Source organism: Candoia aspera, chromosome 8 (assembly GCF_035149785.1).
Source record: "Candoia aspera isolate rCanAsp1 chromosome 8, rCanAsp1.hap2, whole genome shotgun sequence".
Lineage (NCBI taxonomy): Eukaryota > Metazoa > Chordata > Lepidosauria > Squamata > Boidae > Candoia > Candoia aspera.
The window spans coordinates 64,307,622-64,326,453 of NC_086160.1; the positions used below are offsets into that span (position 1 = coordinate 64,307,622).

Sequence of the window (18,832 nt, forward strand, 5' to 3'; positions counted from 1 at the left end):
CATAAGAAGGAAGTGATCTCTGAAAACAAAAACATTAATGAATGAAAATTTGAATCAAAAGAACTATTTACACAAAATGTATTGATTGGTGTGGTTGATTAAAACAACTTCAGGATCTATTTTGTAAACTCAGAATGTGAGAAGCATGCTCAGTTTCTAAGTCAAGCACTCTATATGCTTGCAGCAAACCTAATGCTTTCAGATAGTTTCCTTCCTGTTTCTTTGCAACAACAGCTAGCATAAAGTTCCATTGGAACTGCGAACACTTGGAAAAGTGTGCAACAGCTGCCATAAAGTTGCCTAGTTTCTCTTAAAGCCTCCTAAGCCAGTGGCCGTCTGGTGACCCTCAATTCTCTTTGTATCATGCACTGCGGGCCTAAATCCTTTCTTGTGGCTGGTCATCAGCACCACCAGATCCCTCTATTACAAGAGGAAGAAAATACAGACTTTAGTTGAATGGACAAGGAACTTTAGATGCTAGCATATTTCACGCAGCATTCTTTGACAATAGATCAGATCAGCTACTGCTAGAAGAGTATTCAATAGAATAGCTTAGCAGTCATGAATATTTCTCTACATTGGTCTTCCCAACTATCTGCCCTCCAGGTGTTGTAGAACCCACTATCTTCCTCCAAACTTTTCATTGGCTATGAGTTTTTACATAGCAGCCAAAGAAATGGCTGTTCTGTGGAGAAGTTGGCAGATCAGCAATTATAGAGGACCTGGGTGAAGCAGATTGGCTAGATGTCGATCCCTTTCACTCTGGGTTTAATTCTGTAGATGGGACAGAAATAGCAGTGGTTGTGAATGACCTGCAGGGAGATCTAGATGGAAGGAGCATGATCCTTCACATCCTGCTGGATTTCTCAGTGGCAATCTGGGGGTTCTCCTATACTTGAAGCTCCTGCTAGATCAGCAGGTGGGGGCTGTGGCCAGAAAGACCTTTGTCCAGCTTTGGCTGGTGCATTAGTTGTGGGTTTTTTTGGAGCAGAAGCCTCTGCACTTAACGTTTTGCATCTGGACTGTAATTTGTTCTATGTGGGACTTCCCTTGAAGTCAACCTGAAAGTTTCACCAGATGCAAAAGCAGTTGGCCACTTACTGACAAGTGAGAGCTGTAGAAGCAATATAATATCTACACTGTGGAAGCTGTATTGGTTTCCTCTTTGCTTTTGAGTCTGATTCAAAATGCTGGACATTACTAGAAAACCTCTATCATCTGCTCCAAGTAGAATCTGCTTGTCCAGTATGAACTGATCAAGATGGAGTGCTGCAGATATTTATCTTATTGAATGTTAAGGGGGGAAACCTAGAGGCAGGCCTTTTTCAGTCATGGACACCTCAATTTGAAACATCTCTCTCCACCCCACCCCACCCATGATAGGTTGGCTACCTGCTGGATAACATTTAGAAAGACAGTTAAGAGTTGGGTGTAAGGTGCTAAGTAAATAAGGGGTAACTGCCAATGGAACATCTGATTCTAATGCTAATTTTAGTGTTTTGATGACTGAGAAAGAATTTATGACAGGCTTTTATGAAGTTATGACTTTTTGGTGTACTGCATTGTTCTTATTCAGTTGTGAGCCACCTCAAGTCTTAGATGGAAGCAGCATACAAATGAATGTAAAAATAAATAATAATTTCTACCTTTTGTTCCTTGGTATCTTCCTCTGAAGACTGAGAATCCTAAAAACACAAATTAAATTTAGGGTTTGAAAAGTCATACATGGTTCTTTCTGTGCCTTCTCCCCTATAGTAGTTCAGAAGGATCAAAGTTTATTTCCAGGAGTGTCCACAGGGTATGGTTAAAAAAAAGGTCAAAAAAGTGGCTGTGATGGTGCAATCAAACCTATACCTTTTCTTATATGTATGGCATGTGCCACACACATAAAAACAACTGAACTTCCATCACATTGACATGGATACCATGTTGACTTTTTTTTTTTTAATCACAGTTTTTATCACTGCAGACATCTCTGTTTACTTCCAGTTTCCTGGATGTGCTTAGGCCTTTCCTGAAATGCAAAGGAAAATATTCAGATGTCTTTAAATCTGATTGTAAACAAAAAGTTCTGCTACTCCCCCAGAAGAACTATGAACTTTGTACAGGCTATTGGAAGTTGTTCCATGTACAAAAGAGCTCGGTCTTGGAGAACGTATTTGTTTGGTTCATTGGGGTTTTGTGTCCAATTAATGAATGAGGGAACAGACATTACAGAAATATTATTCATAATGTTATCTATAATGCTAAATCAAAGCAGTTCAAAGAACATTTGCATTTAACAATATATATATATATATTAACACGAGTGGAAAGACAATGAGTTAGTGAAGGAAATCAGTATTACCATGTGTTCATTAGCATCTTCATGGTTCATCCCGGAAGAACTAGAGCCCTAAAAACAAAATGAAGCTGTAGAGATTGAAAAGTCATGCACTGTCTTCCTGTGCTTTCCTTCCACCTTCCTAGATGAGCGTGGGATTTTCTATTATAGCAAAAATATGGCTGTGAAAAGATAATACACCTGAGGAGGACAGTGATTAGAAGCACTGAACTGAAGATGTTAGGATGAAAATTGGAGATCAACCACATTTAGGAGCATATTCAGTAGAGTAGCTAAGCCATCACGCATCTGACTCATCTCACAGCAAAAAAAAATAAATGTTCTGCATTCAATCCTCATATTCTTGTTCCAAGTATTTTTCTTTAACTCTGACTTCCCAATCTAGTCCGTCCAGGTGTGGTAGAACCCACTATTTTGCTCCAGACATTTCATTGGCAAAGAGGTTTTACATATCAGCCAAAGAAGTGGTTTTCTGTCAGTTCTTTAGAATTATACTGAGCACCAAATGCCTTAGCAACAGAAAAAGAGCATGCAGATAGAAACTTTCTAGTGTTTATCCCTTTCTCAGTTGCGTTAAGCTTCACTGAGTAACAGCAGCACGTGAGGAATGGGTTTGGCAGCTAAAACTTGCATTTTGATATTGAGTGATTACATTTTTTAGCTCATGGCAATATGAATAACATTGATCTTTATATGCTGCTGTAGAAGGTTGAAGAATGATTTCTACCAGACGTGGAATTTTGGATGCAACTTTTACATCAATCCATTCAGCTTCTGCCACAGGAAATGAATTACATGACATTTTCCTACTTTATGTTTTATGGGGAAGTACACGTGATGCTTCCAAGTTGGTGTTTTATGCCTTCTTTTTTATTTATTTAGAAGGGGAATCAACCAAAAAAAAAGGGTGTGTGAACATTTTTCTCCCAAGGCCCATGCTCTGCTTCTGAGAAAACAATTTGCTAGATAGAACTCTAATTTTTCAAATGCATGATTTTCTTTATGCATGGCAATGTGCATAAATGGATCTTTATAGGTTGCTATGTAGGGAGAAGTGGCAATCAGTCAATCCCTGCAGTGAAATTGTTTCCGAGGATGGGGAATGGTGGTTTAGTGTTAATGGTGATCCTTGTGGTTGCTTTAATTTGTCCTGTGAGGAGGAATTATTTTAATGTTTAATGTCTGTTCAATTTCAAATGATCTTAGATGCCAGAATAATCATAATTAAAAGTGTTCCAAGTGTGTTCACTCTACTTAAACTTACCCCATTCATGAAAATATGTATGAGTGGCTTGGTGATAGATAATTAAAGCAGAATGAATAGGAAGGGGTGGGGTGGAAATTTGTTCTGCCCTTCACTAGAGGGAGAAGATAACGCTTTTTTTACCTTTTTGAGGTAGGTAATAGTTTCTTCAGCATGCAGCTTCCAGTTCTGTATTTTCCTTTTCTAAGATATGATTATGAGACAAGTAACCATGACTCTTTGACAGAATAAAAACTCTGTCAAATATTTGGGACCGTACTAAGATGCCTTTCATTCTAACTGTGTCTAGCATTACTTCTCCAGAGGAATAGTGAACATTGTACTGGCTGTTTTCCAAGCACAGAAGTACATGACTTTGGGGAAATTAAGAAAAAGGGGTGAACCACTTGGTTATTCAAGACTTTATGTCCCACTGGTGAATGAATGATCACATTAAAAGTATTTGCGTTGAAACTGATTTCAGCATCTCTGCTTGAACATTTTCACATCCCTCTCTTCACCATGAAATGCTGTCACTTAATAGAACTATCCTGTCAGAAATGTATCTTTTGGGGAAAGATTTTTTGCTATTGAATAATTTAATTTTTCAAATCATGGCAAAAAATACAAGGTTTATTTTATATAGTGCTATGCAAAGTGAATTCTCAATAACTTGATTTCTGTAGATTTTTGGGGGGTGGGGCTTGTTGACATCTTGGATCAGAGAAAAGACAATAGCTACATTTATTATTGACTGGAAACCCCTTATAGACTTTTTGCATGAAACAGAAAAAAATAAACGTATGATTTATGGTTTTGATGATTAGACAGAATAGATTATAGAAATAAGAGAGTTATGTCGTAACCATAGAGTAAGAGGTAAAGTTATAATTGTAACTGCTGTAAAGAAGATTGGAAGTTATTTCTTTGTATCTTTTTTCTTTCTTTCCATTTTTCATTTACTTTTTTCCCTTTCTTGCACTTTTAGCTTTCTCTTTGATTTCTTTCTTTTCTTTTTCTTACCTTGTTTTTTTTTCTCACCTCACCTTTGTATTAGTTTTTATCTTCTTTTTAAAAAATCTTTAATAAAAAAGTATAGAAGGAGAAGGAGGAGAAGGAGGAGGAGAACCCTAAACAAAAAAATTAAAAACTATGAATATCGGAATGATTGTTGGGGGTATTCCTTGGTGTATTTCATATAAATTCATGCACCGCTTGGTTGCTCAGGGTTTGGTAAATGAGTGAACTGGCCTTATTAAAAACATTCGCATTCAAAATGATAAATATGATACCAGTCACATTAGTTCAGAGGAGAGGAAACATTACATACCATTTCAGATGGTGGTAATAGTTGAGCTTCTACCATTTCCTGAGCAAGAACATCGATACCATTCTTAAAATATGAGAAAAGAACCAACATTCAGTTTGATATTTACTGCATGGATAATAACTATTGATTTTATTTAGTATAATTCGGGACAAAAGGAAACTTGCATAGGCTTTCAAGACTCCGTTATTCTTCCTTACTACTCTGGTTTCATTCCAGATCCCATCGGTTGAACAATGCCATCTGGTGGTTTCTTGACCTGGCCTACTTTTGAAGCACTGACAACAATCTTGAACTCCAACTTTTTCTCTGTCCACAAATCAAGCTGGGCTTGTTTAGAGTTTCTTTCTCATCCTTCCTTCTTCCACAAGACTATACTCTTTTCTACATGTACCTCCTGCATTGCTCATTCTTTCCTTCCATATGTCCAAGGTCAGCTCTACATTCCTTTACAACAGCAAACTTTTATATATGCTTTGCCACCTTCCCATTTTTCCATTTACACTGTCCAAATTTAGGGATATCTCTACTAAAAATGCATACAACTGTTTTGTTATTAAATAGTATCTGGAGGAAAAAAAACTAAGTTTAAAAGATAAACAAATATATTCTAAAATATTTCTGAAATTTAACTTTATATATAATACGTCAGTTGGTCTTAAATACGTACCACCTTAGATTTTTTTTTCATTGTCTCTTTTTTTTTACTTCTAACCTTAGTTGCCATTCAAAATTTGCATTGAAATATTGCAGTCTGAATATTGCAGCAGAGTTCATCAACAATTTAACAATATTTTAAGGAAAAGTAGGTATACAAATATACAGTATATACATGTTTTATTGGCAAAAATTATTTGCAATAACTGGACATCAAGTCAAAATGTTGAAGAAATGTGCATCAAGGTTTAGTGTGAAATCAAAAATAAATTAAATGAACCAAATTAGATATACTGTATTTCCAAAAATAAGAACCTGATATATTCAGAAAAGGGTGTCTGTGTGTGACGAGGAACAGAGAGAAATTGAAATGGACAGATTCTTCCATCTGTATCTGCCCCATGCAATATGTTGCAAGTTTTATTATTTCTTCCAAGAGATCTATGGAAATGATGCTTGACCTACCTGCTTTGTTTCTTGGTCTCCCAAAACATTGTCATACAGTGGGTGAGAGACCTTGAAAAAAGACAAAGCAGAATTGGGGTGGTGAAAAGGAATTGAATTTCCTGGTGCCAATGCAAATATATTGTCCTTGGCTTGGCTTGTTGTTATGTTGTAGTTTCTTGTATTGGCAATGTACTTACTGCTAAAGCAAAGATGATGATGAAGAGGCAGCAGATTATCTCAATGGTTTTCATTGTGGTCGATCCCCTGTAGAGTATTTTATGTGAGGATAAATGTTAAAAAATGAAGGCGAAGAAATTACAAACACTTTAACACTTGCTTTTCCCCTTTGCTCTGTTTCTCTTGAATTGTCCATTCAGTGGTTTTTGTGGTTGACCAGATTATTCCTTTTCATCTCATTTCTCCATTGCTATTGCATGCTGCAGATCAGTGTAGAGGATACTGTAGTTGAAAAGATGGAAAGGGAGCTAACTTTTCAAGGATGATATTGTATAGAAGTGGCTGCATTACCTTCAGCATATTATTATTGCAACCCATCATCATCATCATCATCATCACCACCACCACCACCACCACCAATTTTGGTAAATATATTTTACAGCAGGAAGGGGTCCCTGTCAGTTTTCAATAACCTGAAAATTCTAAATGATTAGAGATGAGAGTGGGATAAACAATGCATTCATGTGTATAGACTGAAGAACAAGGTGCCAAAAAGCACAGGAAAGTACAGCCAGCACATTTGAAAGCATGAAATATGTTTGCTTTAAGGATTTTGAAATTTAGCCATAGTAGCTCTTTGCTATGGCTGTGTAATTGAATGGCCAGGGGAAGGCTGTTCTTCTCACTGTACAAAGAAATCACCAAAGTGCCATAAAAATCATTCATCTTTTGTTCACAGTGACTGTGTTTGCACAAAATGCTTGTTTGTGTATTTTCTGGGTTTGCACATCACACTGAACAAGAGGCTAACCACATTGGCTGGGTTGGCACAACAAGCTAAGTTAAAGGAGATGGAATCATCATCATCATCATCATCATTGTCATCAATCATCATCTGAAGGACAGTGAAGAAGATGCACTGAAAGCTAGTCCCCCATGAAGGCTTACTGAATACCAAAGAGATCAAACTGGCCTATAAGAAAGACCAAATGAAGAATAGAAAAGAGACATGGCAAGGCAAAGTATTACATGGCCAGTACACAAAGAAACTAGCAGGCAAAGCAGGTAACAACAAGACCTGGCAATGGCTAAGAGCAGGAAAGTTGAAGAAAGAGACAGAGTGGCTAATTCTGGCTGCACAAGACCAAGCCTTAAGAACAATGCATACAAAGCCAGGATTGAGAAGGCAGCAACAGACAGCAAATGCTGTCTCTGCAAAGAAGCTGAAGAAACAGTGAACCACCTAGTTAGCTGCTGCAAGGAGATCAGACAGACTGATTACAAACAAAGGCATGATGAAGTAGCAACCATGGCGCACTGGAATATCTGCAGGAAATACCCCTTGCCTGCAAGCAAGAACTGGTTGGACCACAAATTAGACAAAGTAATAGAAAATGAAGAAGCTAAAGTGCTCTGGGACTTTAAAATTCAAACAGACAAGCATCTGCCACACAACACCCCAGACTTAACAATTGTTGATAAGAAAGACAAAAAGTCTGGAGAGTGGACATTGCAATACCTGGAGACAGCAGAAGAGAAGAGAAAGAACTGGAGAAAATCACATAATCACCGCTCCAAGTTGGACTCCAGGCATGAGGCTTGGTCTGGAGAGATACCAGGGGAATGGGCTTACCCAGTTATCTGGGAGCAGTTTGATCCTGTTAGGCCCGAGGAAGTGGACAGGATCCTATGGACAGTAAATGCCACCACATGCCATCTAGACCTGTGCTCCTCCTGGCTAGTAAGCAGCTCGGGAGGTGACATGTGGATGGGTCCAGGCGATGGTCAATACATCCTTGAGGGAGGGGGTGTTTCCAGCTGCCTTTAAGGAAGTGCTGGTGCACCCCCTCCTCAAGAAACCATTGCTGGACCCTACTGTACTGGATAATTTTCGTCCAGTCTCCCACCTTCCCTTTTTGGGGAAAGTGGTTGAGAAGGTGGGGGCTTTGCAGCTCCAGAGGGTCCTGGAGGAAACAGATTATCTGGACCCCTTTCAGTCAGGTTTCAGGCCCGGATATGGGATGGAAATGGCATTGGTCACACTTATGGATGATCTCTGGTGGGAGCGGGATGGATCCTTTTGGGGCGGCTCAGGGAGTTGGGGGTGGGTGGCGTGGCCTTGCGCTGGTTCACCTCCTTTCTCCAGGGCCAGTCCCAATTGGTGTTGATAGGGGAGGAGAGATCGGCCCCACAGCTCCTTCTTTGTGGGGTGCCACAGGGATCAGTACTCTCCCCTCTCCTTTTTAACATCTACATGAAACTTCTGGGTGAGATCATCCTTCACCATGGGATGAGGTATCATCAGTATGCTGACGATACTCAATTATATATCTCCATCCTGGGTGAAGTAAGTGATGCTGTGACCACCCTCTCTGAGTGTCTGGGGGCTGTGGGGGTCTGGATGGGGAACAACAGGCTTCAGCTGAACCCTGGTAAGACAGAGTGGCTGTGGGTTAAGGACTCTGCTGTATCCAGGACTTTGTCATCTTTGGTTCTGGATGGGGTTGCACTGCCCCAGACAGACCCAGTGCTTAACTTGGGGGTCCTCCTGGACTCACGGCTCCTGCTTGAAGAGCAGGTGGCAGCCGTGACCAGGAGAGCCTTTGTGCAGCTATATGCCATGCACCAGTTACACCCCTTCCTGGATCAGGAGGCCCTTTGAACAGTCACTCATACCCTTGTTATCTCTCATATAGACTATTGCAATGTGCTCTACATGGGGCTACTCTTGAAAAGTATCCGGAAGGTTCAGCTGGTCCAGAATGCAGCCGTGTGAGCTGTTTTTGGTGCCCCTAGAAGGGCACATATAACACCGCTGCTGCATTGGGTACCAGTTTGCTTCCTGGTCCAATTCAAGGCATGGGGCCAGGTTACCTGAGGGACTGCCTCTTCCCCATTACATCAGCCCGTCCCACCCGATTGTGCAGAAAGGGCATGCTGTGGACCCCGTCTCTAAGACAACTTCATTGGGTGGGGTCCAGGAAGCAGGGCTTCTCTGCAGTAGCTCCCGCCCTGTGGAACATGCTGCCCCCGGAGGTGAGATTGGCCCCATCGCTCTTGGCCTTTTGGAGGAGTCTGAAGACCTGGTTCTGCTACCTCACTTGGGGTGAAGAGGGGAATAGATCTACCTGGGGATGGCTGCTATAGACCACTCCTCCCACACTTGTGCAATTCCAGAACATCTGGAGCACCACTTGAACACCATCGGCATTGACAAAATCACCATCAGTCAATTGCAAAAGGCAGCTTTACTGAGAACAGCTTACATCCTGCGACGATACAGTCAATATTATTAAACAACAACATCTACCTATCCCAGGTCCTTGGGAAGGTCTCGATAGGTAGACAAAAATCCAACCTAAACATCTGGCTGACTGTGCAACCAACAATAATAAAAAAAATAAGCTTGCATGCTGCCTGACTCACAATAACTCTGGGCGGCTTACAACAATGAAAGAAATTACAATAAAATCAATGAAACATTAAAAAATAAGAGATGGAAAACATGATGAAGTGAGGGATCTCATTGTCCCTTGCCAAAGGTCTGGTGCAGAGCCAGATCTTCACAGCTCTTCCAACCAAAGCAGAATGGGGGCCATATGGATCTCGGGGGAAGGGGGACCTTGTTCCAGAGGGCAGGCACTACTACAGAGAAGGTGTCCTTAGTGAGCTGTGTGAAATTTGCTGTGGAATGATCCGAGGAAAAGACATGTGGGAATAAATCTTGTCATGTCTTAACCATCAACTGAAGTGTCTTTCAGGAGTTGCCTACAGCGGTAATGTGTGCAGCCACTCATTCCCAAGCCATCCTTTTCCCTTTGAATCTGGATTGTTCTGCAGCCTAGTGAACAGAGCCAGGAAGTTCACAACTTCATCTCTAAAACTACTTTCACTTTAATGAATGAACAAGGGTAATTAACTTGTGGTGTGTAAAATGGTGCTTTGGAACCTAGGTGGATGCAAACATAGCAGCTCTCTGCAACTCTTCCTAGGATTGTGCAATTGCCCTTAAACTTTTTTCTAATTCTTTCTGAAGTGCTGCCCCACCCTATTAAAGTTTTCATATTTGCACCATTGAAAAAGAAACTGAAAATTTCACTTGTCTGCTCAGAGACAGAATTAAATTAAAAAAAGAGAGATGTGAAGTAAAAATTGTAACTAAGGTCAGGAAATAGCCCAGATTGGAATCTACAGATGGAAGTGACTGCTTTAAGTTGCCCATTTTCGTAAATAAGTAAGCAAGCAATGTAGTGTGGCATAGTAGCAAGGAAATATTCCTGATCCATAAAATGCCTAGCTCTTAGCAGCTATTCTGGTTATATTAATCTCATAACTTAGGCAACTTGAGGACAGCAACACTTGCTTTGCTTACAAGGTTCTTTTATATATTGCTCTGGATATTCTAAAACTGTGTGAAGCATTGTCATCTCATTACCTGGATCTGAAGGGTAATTCTCCAAAGACGTCTAACCACTTAGAATGGAATTCAATGCTGTCTTGGATTAATGACTCAGAAGAGACTTTTACCTCTGCTGCTGCCTGTTGCCTACGACTCCCTGGAATTTAAATCCTGCCCCAGTGATCAACCCACAGGAAGCTTATGTAGTTCTGAGGTCAGAACTTCATAAGCTTCCTTATTACCTTGTTTCCCACTGGTGTCCTGTCTCATTTCCCTTTTGCTCACCTCCTTTCTCTTCTTTTGGTGGCTTCAGAAACAAAGAGAAAACTACTGGTTAAGATATTCCTTATCGTGATCTAGCATTTGCATCAAAGATTGAGTAGGAGGCCTAAAAAGAGGTACAAAGTACTTCCTTCAGTTCAGTGTAGGAGTTCTGAGGAACATGTCATGGCTTTTTATGATGTTGGCAATTCATTCTCTTCAGTGATTAACTGATTATTCCTTAGATTTCTCTTGGATAGAAATATTTTAAGGTGTGCATTAGTGGTTCAGTAAAAGTGCTCAGTAATAATTCACTGAAACTTGGCTTTGATAAAGATACTTTTCAACTAACCTTCATCAACCAAGTGTCTTCCAGATATTGGTTTTCAGCTTCCATATAATTCCCAGGACACATCAGTGATGTAGATTATAATCCAATGTATCGGAAGAGTGATAGATCAAAGAAACCATCTACGGATCATTGATGACAGACTGAGGACCTGCTCCTTTGAAATATGAAAGATACAGTAAGAGAGCTGTGTGCATCTTATGTTTGGCTGATGGCTGGGCTGCAAACTGGGTTTGATTTCTCCTGTGCAGCTTGGTGGCCTTAGGAAAGGTAATGCATGAGCTCTTTTTCACTAGATTCCCAACAAAACCCAGCAAATCAGAAGCCTACAGGAATTGATAGAACAGCTATAGAAACATGGCAAACAACAGAAGAAGAATCAGTAAAAGTTCAAACCAAATTATGCTAGCAAATCTGGAGAATAACACATAGCCAACAGATTGGAAGAGGTCAATTTGCATTCAGATATGAAATAAAGATTTGTGCAAACCATTCCACAATATCCTTAATTTCACACGCTAGCAAAATAATGCTTAGTATCATCCAGTGGAGATTAGAGCCCTATATAGAAAGAAAAATGCCAGATCTTCAGGCTGGTTCTAAAAAAGGCTGAGGAACAAGAGTGATGAATAATTGTGATAATTGAAAAAAGTGCCAATAAGAAGTCCATATGTGCTTCATTGGCTGTACAAAGGCCTTTGACTGTATTCACCACGTCAGTGTGTGGAATGTCTTTAGGAAAATGCTAATCCTAGAAGATCTCATTGACTTCATGTGAAACTTTTACACAGGACAGGACACCACAGTCCAGATGGAACGTGGCAAAACAGACTGGTTCGAGGTTAGCAAAGGAATGAGGCAAGGTTGTATATTATCTTCTTATTTGTTCAACATATACAGTATACTGAATATATATTAAAGGAGCTGCACTGGCATGGTTTTAACACTGGAAGAAGGAATATCAATAAGCTGTGCAATGCTGATTATATTTATTTATTTATTTATTTATTGAATTTCTCTGCTGCCCATCTCATACACAACAACTCTGGGTGGCTTATAAATAAAATAGCAGTCAGTAAAAAACAATCCAATACAAAATCTATACCATATAAATATACTTAAATAGCAATACAAATATAAAAATATCAGATATAAAATGTGAAATTCAAGATGGGGTGTCATGAGTAAGGATGGCGAGCAGGGAGCTCCCATCCAGACTGTTAAGCGCATGCGTAGCACTGAGGAATTGGGCAGCCATTCAAAGAGACACAGATCGGAACCGCCTTAACCTTTGGGGTTTATATGGCTGGGTTTTTCCCACGCTTCTTCAGTTTGTTAGGATTCCTGTTATGTACAAGCAATAAAACATTAGAGACCAGTTCCTTGTCTCAGCGTGTTTCCTGGCAGTTAGGACATGGGGAATCAGATTTTGTACTCGGCACAATCACTGTACCAGCCACCCCCAAGAATGATCATTACACTATCCCCCACTCCCATATCAAGCGAGGTGGCATAGCCATGTTTTCACCCCCTTCCAGAAGGCCAGGAGAGTTGGGCCCTGTCTATCTCCGGGGGTAAGCTGTTCTACAGGGCAGGTGCCATGGCAGAGAAGGCCCTCCTCCTGAACCCTGCCAATTGGCAATCCCTCATGGACAGGGTCTGTAGCATGCCCTCTCTGCCTGCGTGGGTGGAACAGGTCAATGTGATTAAAGGTGATAACCAACACCTTGAATTGGACCCAGAAGCAAACTGATACATTTTCAGCTATTGCTCTGAAAGCTGAAAATGGAAATTATTTCCAAGCTCTGGTAACAAAAGTAAAGGAGCACAGTGAGAAAAATAGGATTACAATTAAATATGAAGAAAACCGAATTAATGCAACAGGTATAGCGACCAGCTTTAGAAGTGACAATGAAGATGAAGTAGTGAATAGTTTCTTCCTTTTTAGATTGAATATCAATAATAAATAAACTAGCAGTCAAGAAATATGCTGCAGACCAACACTTGGTAGGGTAACAATAAAGGCTTTGGAAAAGATATTCAGATGTTGTGACATGTCTATACCAAAAAGTTCAGAATTGTGCAAGCAGTGTCAGAACTCTGAAGTAGACCAGATCAGGAAACTGACTTCACAGGACCAATATAATTATTGAATAATGATTATAAGTTGTTCACAATGATTTTAGCAGATAGACTGAAAATAATTTTGCAAGAATTTATTTATGAAGATCATTGTGGGTTTTTACCTAAAAGACAGTAAAAAGACAATGTCAGAACGGTGTTGGACATTCTAGAATACTTGGAACAGCATAATGAAAAACAAGCTGCATTAATTTTTTTAGATGGAGAGAAAGCTTTTAACAATTTAAATTGGCCTTTTTTAATTTAAAGTTTTGGAAGATAAGAATTTTGGAGAGAATTTTATAAAATGGGTAAAATCGATTTATACCTCACAGAAAGCACAAATTGTTGTTAATGGAGATCTAACAAAATCTTGGGAGATATAAAAAGGAACAAAACGAGGTTGCCCATTATCCCCTCTTCTTTTTATTTTGGTTCTTGAAGTTTTGAATAGAGATATAAGGCAAGATGAGAGGATAACGGGTGTAAAAATTACAAAAGAGACTTACAAATTGAGAGCTTTTGCAGATGATTTGGTGCTGGTTTTGGAAGATTCTTTAAAGGGGATTGAATACTAATGGGAAAACAAAATGAATTCAGCACAATACTGTAGCAGGTTTTAAGATCAGTAAACAGAAGACAAAGTTGTTAACAAAAATATGAAGATACAAAATCAAACAGAACTGATGAACAAAATGTGTTTCAGGATTGAGAAAAAGGTAAAATATTTGAACATTAATTTGACAAATATGAATTGTATGTTATTTAAAAATAATTATGATAAGACATGGAATGAAGTTAAAAAATATGTTAATATGTGGAAAAATTATAATTGTCATTGTTGGGGAGAATTTCTGTGATTAAAATGAGTGTTTTGCCTAGAACGTTATTTTTATTTCAGACTGTACCTGTTTTGACAACTGATGTACCAATTAAACAATGGTAGAAAGGCATTTGTGCGGCAGGGGAAAAATATAAGGTGTTACAAGTCAAATATAAGGTGTTACAAAATGCTAAAGAAAGAGTAGGTTTCACTTTACCTGATCTGAAATTATATTTTGCAGCTTGTTGTTTAGTTTGGATGAAAAAGTGGATGATGCAGAGAAATAGAAGATTACTGGAGTTAGAAGGACATGATCTGAGGTTTGGGTGGCATGGTTATCTATGGTGCAATAAAGCTAAGGTTAATTTAGATTTCAAACGTCATTTTGTCAGATGTGCCATATTGAGAACATGGAATAGGTATAAACCCAGGCTGTGTCATGGGGGGCTCGGATTCAAAGTCAGAAGACGAAGAAGGGCAGCCAGCTCCTGAAGTGGCCCTGAAGGACAAGCAGTCAGCTCTGGGGTCACCAGATGATCAGCCGCCTGAGCAGGCAGAGGGGGAGAGGCTGGCCAGCAATCAGCGGGGACAGCTGCCGCTGCTCAGGTAAGATCAGGGCTCGGAATTGCCACCCCCTCCCAGTGCAAGAGCACAGAGAGCAGAAAGAAGACCAGGACAGAGGAAGTCAGTGAGGTTACTCGCAAGGAAGCAGCCTCACCCTCCTAAATGAGCCCCACCAGGGCTGCTCTTATTTAAGAAGAGCTATGAGTGTGAGGCTGTTGTTGGAAACAACTGTTTGCTAACTCAGGTTCTCTGTGCCTTGCCTTTGGACTCTGAACCCAGACTGGCTGACGAGCTCGCTAACGCTTTGGACCCCTGGATTTGCCTGACCACCCTTGTGCCTGCTCCTTGGACTGTGGACTCTTTATTTAGGCAAGCTTGCTGGACTTGTGAGAACTTGGTTGCTTTTGTGTGTGTGTGTTTGCACATAACTTTTCATTGTTGCTTTCTATAAGTAAAAGTTTGCAACTACCTCTTGCGTATTTGGGTGCACCTGGCCTGAGACAGGACAGGTTGTGTCCGAAAATACTTTTGTGGCTTTCACCACAAAACAAATGTTATAGAAGAGAAATTATAACTAAACACAAATGGTTAACTTACGGTGACATACTAGAATTTTCCCAGGGAGAATCCAAAATAAAATCAAGAGAAGATTTGACATTAGAAGGATATAGGCATCAGTGGTTTTCCTATGTATGATTACTAGAAAGATTTAAAGTAGATAAAAGCACTTTTGGTTTTGAACATTGTAAGACTGAATTTGAAACAGAATTATATACAAATGATGAACGTGTTATTGCTAAAATGTATGAACTTTTATTGAAATTTGAAACAGAAGAACAAGTGAAAGAATGTATGATAAAATGGGCTAAACATTTTGGTTATACAAATGGAGCAACAGGAGAATATGTGGATGAAAGGACTGAAATTTACATTAAGTACATCTTAAAGAGAAGATTTATACATTATAAAATCATGTATTGTCGGTATTCGTCACTGAAAAGATTGTCTAAAATGTACAGAGGTACTTTGAATTTATGCTGGAAATGTGAACAAGAGGGGACTTTTTATCATGCTTGGTGGACATGTAAAACAGCTAAAAATTTTGGACCCAAATAAAAGTGTTAATTCAGAAGATTTTAAAGACTAATATACGACTGAAGCCAGAGGTGTTTCTTTTGGGATTGATTGACAAAAAGTTGGAAAAAACACATGGAACTTTGCTGACGGGGTGAGCTCCCATTGCTAGTCCCAGCTCCTGCCAACCTAGCAGTTCGAAAACATGCAAATGTGAGTAGATTAATAGGTACTGCTTCGGCGGGTAGGTAACGGCGTTCCGTGTAGTCATGCCGGCCACATGACCACGGAAGTGTCTATGGACAAACGCCGGCTCTTCGGCTTTGAAACGGAGATGAGCACTGCCTGCTAGAGTTGGACACGACTGGACTTAATGTCAAGGGAAACCTTTACCTTTACCTTTATAGTAACTGCAGTGAGACTTTTATATGCAAAATGGTGGAAAGATTTGACCTTACTCAGAATGGAAGAGTGGGTGGTGAAGATGATGGAGCTTGCTGAGATGGCTAAATTGACAGCCTTGATTAGAGAAAAGACACTAATTAAGTTTAATGCTGATTGGAAACCCCTTTTGAACTTTTCCCACAAAAGAGAAAAAATGAAATTATGATATATGGGTTTGATGCCTAGAAAAAATAGTAGATGATAGAAAAAAATGAAAGTTAAGTTGTAACCATAGAATAAGAGCTTAATTTAAATTTATACCTATAATTGATATAAAAGAAAATCAGAAGTCATTTTTTAATCTTCCTTCCTTCCTTCCTTCCTTCCTTCCTTCCTTCCTTTCTTTTCTCTTTCTCTTTCTCTCTCTCTCTCTTTCTTTCTCTTTCTCTCTCTTTCTTTCTCACTTTCACCTTTGTTCTTTCCTTTATCTTAAATCTTTCTTTCTTTCTTTCTTTCTTTCTTTCTTTCTTTCTTTCTTTCTTTCCTTCCTTCCTTCCTTCCTTCCTTTCTTTCTTTCTTTCTTTCTTTCTTTCGTTCTTTCTCACGTTTAGCTTTGTTCTTTCATTTTTTCTTTCCTTTATCTTAAATATTTATTTCTGTTAGTTTTTATCTTTCTTGTTTAAAAATCTAATAAAATGATTATTTTTAAAAAAAAGAAAACTGACTTCACAGGAAGGCTGGAACTATATTTTATTGAAGTAGGCTACAAGTGTAATAGAATTTCGCAAGTATCACCACCACATTCACCACCATTCATCTGCAGATCTCATCTACTTCATGGGAGTTTTTTAAGGCTTTTGGCATGATGTTGCTATCCAGGTTCCACGTGGGAAAGGCAGATGGACTGAGGAGCTATTCTGATACTATAAATGGAAGCATAGAGAAATATATTCTTCAGTGATCTGTAAAGCCCTACACCCACACAAATTAATTGTTAAAGAAAAAAGTGGGAAAATTGGAGGAAGTGTAATATCTGCTATCTGATTCTGTAATATAATGCTGCCTGGCATTTTTCACAATTACAGTCTGTACTGATTAGTGTCCTGACAGTGAATTCAAAGGATGCATAGCAGATAAATATTATAAAATGCTATATTTACATAGGGAAATCAAAAAGCCTTCATGACTATTTCCCTCTTCTGCCCAATCAATTATTAATTAAAATACAAATCCAGATGTTCTAATGTGGTTTTCTACCTGCATCTGAGGTAATTTCCCCAGCCTGGAGCCCTCCAGATGTTTTGAGGCTGTATCTCCCAGAATACTGAATAGGCATAGGCAATTGGCATGTGAGATAGGAATCTGGAAGTTCAGTTGTAACACATCTGGAGAGTGACAGAAGGCTGATCAAATAAGGGAAAAGGGACTGCATCTGTTTTCAGTGGTAAAGTTTGAAAAAAGATTTGGCAAAAAACAAGGGGGTGAACGGATATCCTTAACTGCTCCAAGAGTCACTAGTAGACAATAATGAGGAGACAGATGAATAGTCTGCCCTGATATAAAACGTATTTTATCACTAGACTATAAAAAAATATAGCCACAATAACAAGATCTAACTGATGTTAATATGTATGAGGTTGTCTGCCCAGTGTATATTGCAGTCTTCTCCAGCTTTGTTCCTTCCAAAATATGCTGGGGCTGAAGTTCCCAGAATTTACATCTGGAGCATGCTAGATTGGGGAATGCTGTTGTACTGGAACTGGTTGGCTGGAAGTGGGGTGAAAGAGGTGATGAGAATGATGAGTGGGGAAAGGCGTTTCATTCAGAGGACCTTCTTCCTCAAGTCATCTCTCAAGAAATCAGTTCATGCAAGTATGCTGTCCTTCTGCTTTAACAAAATCTAATTTCTCCCTCCCATTTTTGCCTGGGCCATGCAGTTGTTATGGGAATAATTACAGGCATTTGTCTAGAATTTCTCTGTGTTTTGGTGGTAACAATCCTATGTTGTCAGAACCAATCCTCTGCCTCAAAGATTTAGAAAAAGACTTTTCTCATGAAAATAATACTCAAATTTTAATTGCTATCTTTTAATTTATTCTAGCCATCTATATATCCTAGGTGTGTTGTCCAGAATGTAACAGCAGGTGTGTGAATGAAGGGTCTGTGAATACAAGATGGGGGAAATGAGATCCTTGATACATGGAACGTGCTGCTTTTGCCCATAGGAATAATTGAATGTTCGTTTTACATTGAACCTGCCAAAGCAGCACATTCAGATGTCTTAATCTAGAATGCTTATCATGTTGGCTTGATAATGGGACTTGTATTCCAACAAATGTGAAAGTCCCAGGTTGAAGAAAGGTGAACATAGGTTTACCCACAGGATTGATTCGTATGCTTATTTATTATTAAATTTATACACTGCCCATCTCACCATAAAAGTGACTCTGGGTGGCTTACAAATAAAAGTTATAAAACCATTGTAAAAAATAGAAAAAGTGCAAAAATAGAAGATAAAAGAGGGAATCTAAAAGGTGGAGAGAGTGTCTTTCACCACCCCCAGGGCTGCCTACCACTATTGGGTCTGTAAGCTAGTTGGCAGAGCCAGGTCTTGATGTTCTTCCTGAAGGCCAGAAGAGTGGGGGCCAACCTCACCTCAGGG

General features: G+C 39.3%; 2 long non-coding RNA genes across 2 annotated transcripts; both read right to left on the bottom strand.

Moving 5' to 3' along the window:
* Positions 1-1,646: 1,646 nt before the first annotated feature.
* Positions 1,647-4,982, bottom strand: LOC134501886 (uncharacterized). Its single transcript, XR_010068393.1, has 3 exons — positions 4,918-4,982; positions 2,348-2,395; positions 1,647-1,685 (listed from the first exon to the last, which is right to left on the bottom strand). It is a non-coding gene; the product is annotated as an uncharacterized LOC134501886 (long non-coding RNA).
* A 1,054-nt stretch (positions 4,983-6,036) lies between these two features.
* LOC134502305 (uncharacterized) lies at positions 6,037-10,721 on the bottom strand. The gene is made up of 3 exons (XR_010068433.1): positions 10,631-10,721; positions 6,216-6,282; positions 6,037-6,087 (listed from the first exon to the last, which is right to left on the bottom strand). It is a non-coding gene; the product is annotated as an uncharacterized LOC134502305 (long non-coding RNA).
* Between the last annotated feature and the right edge of the window lie 8,111 nt (positions 10,722-18,832).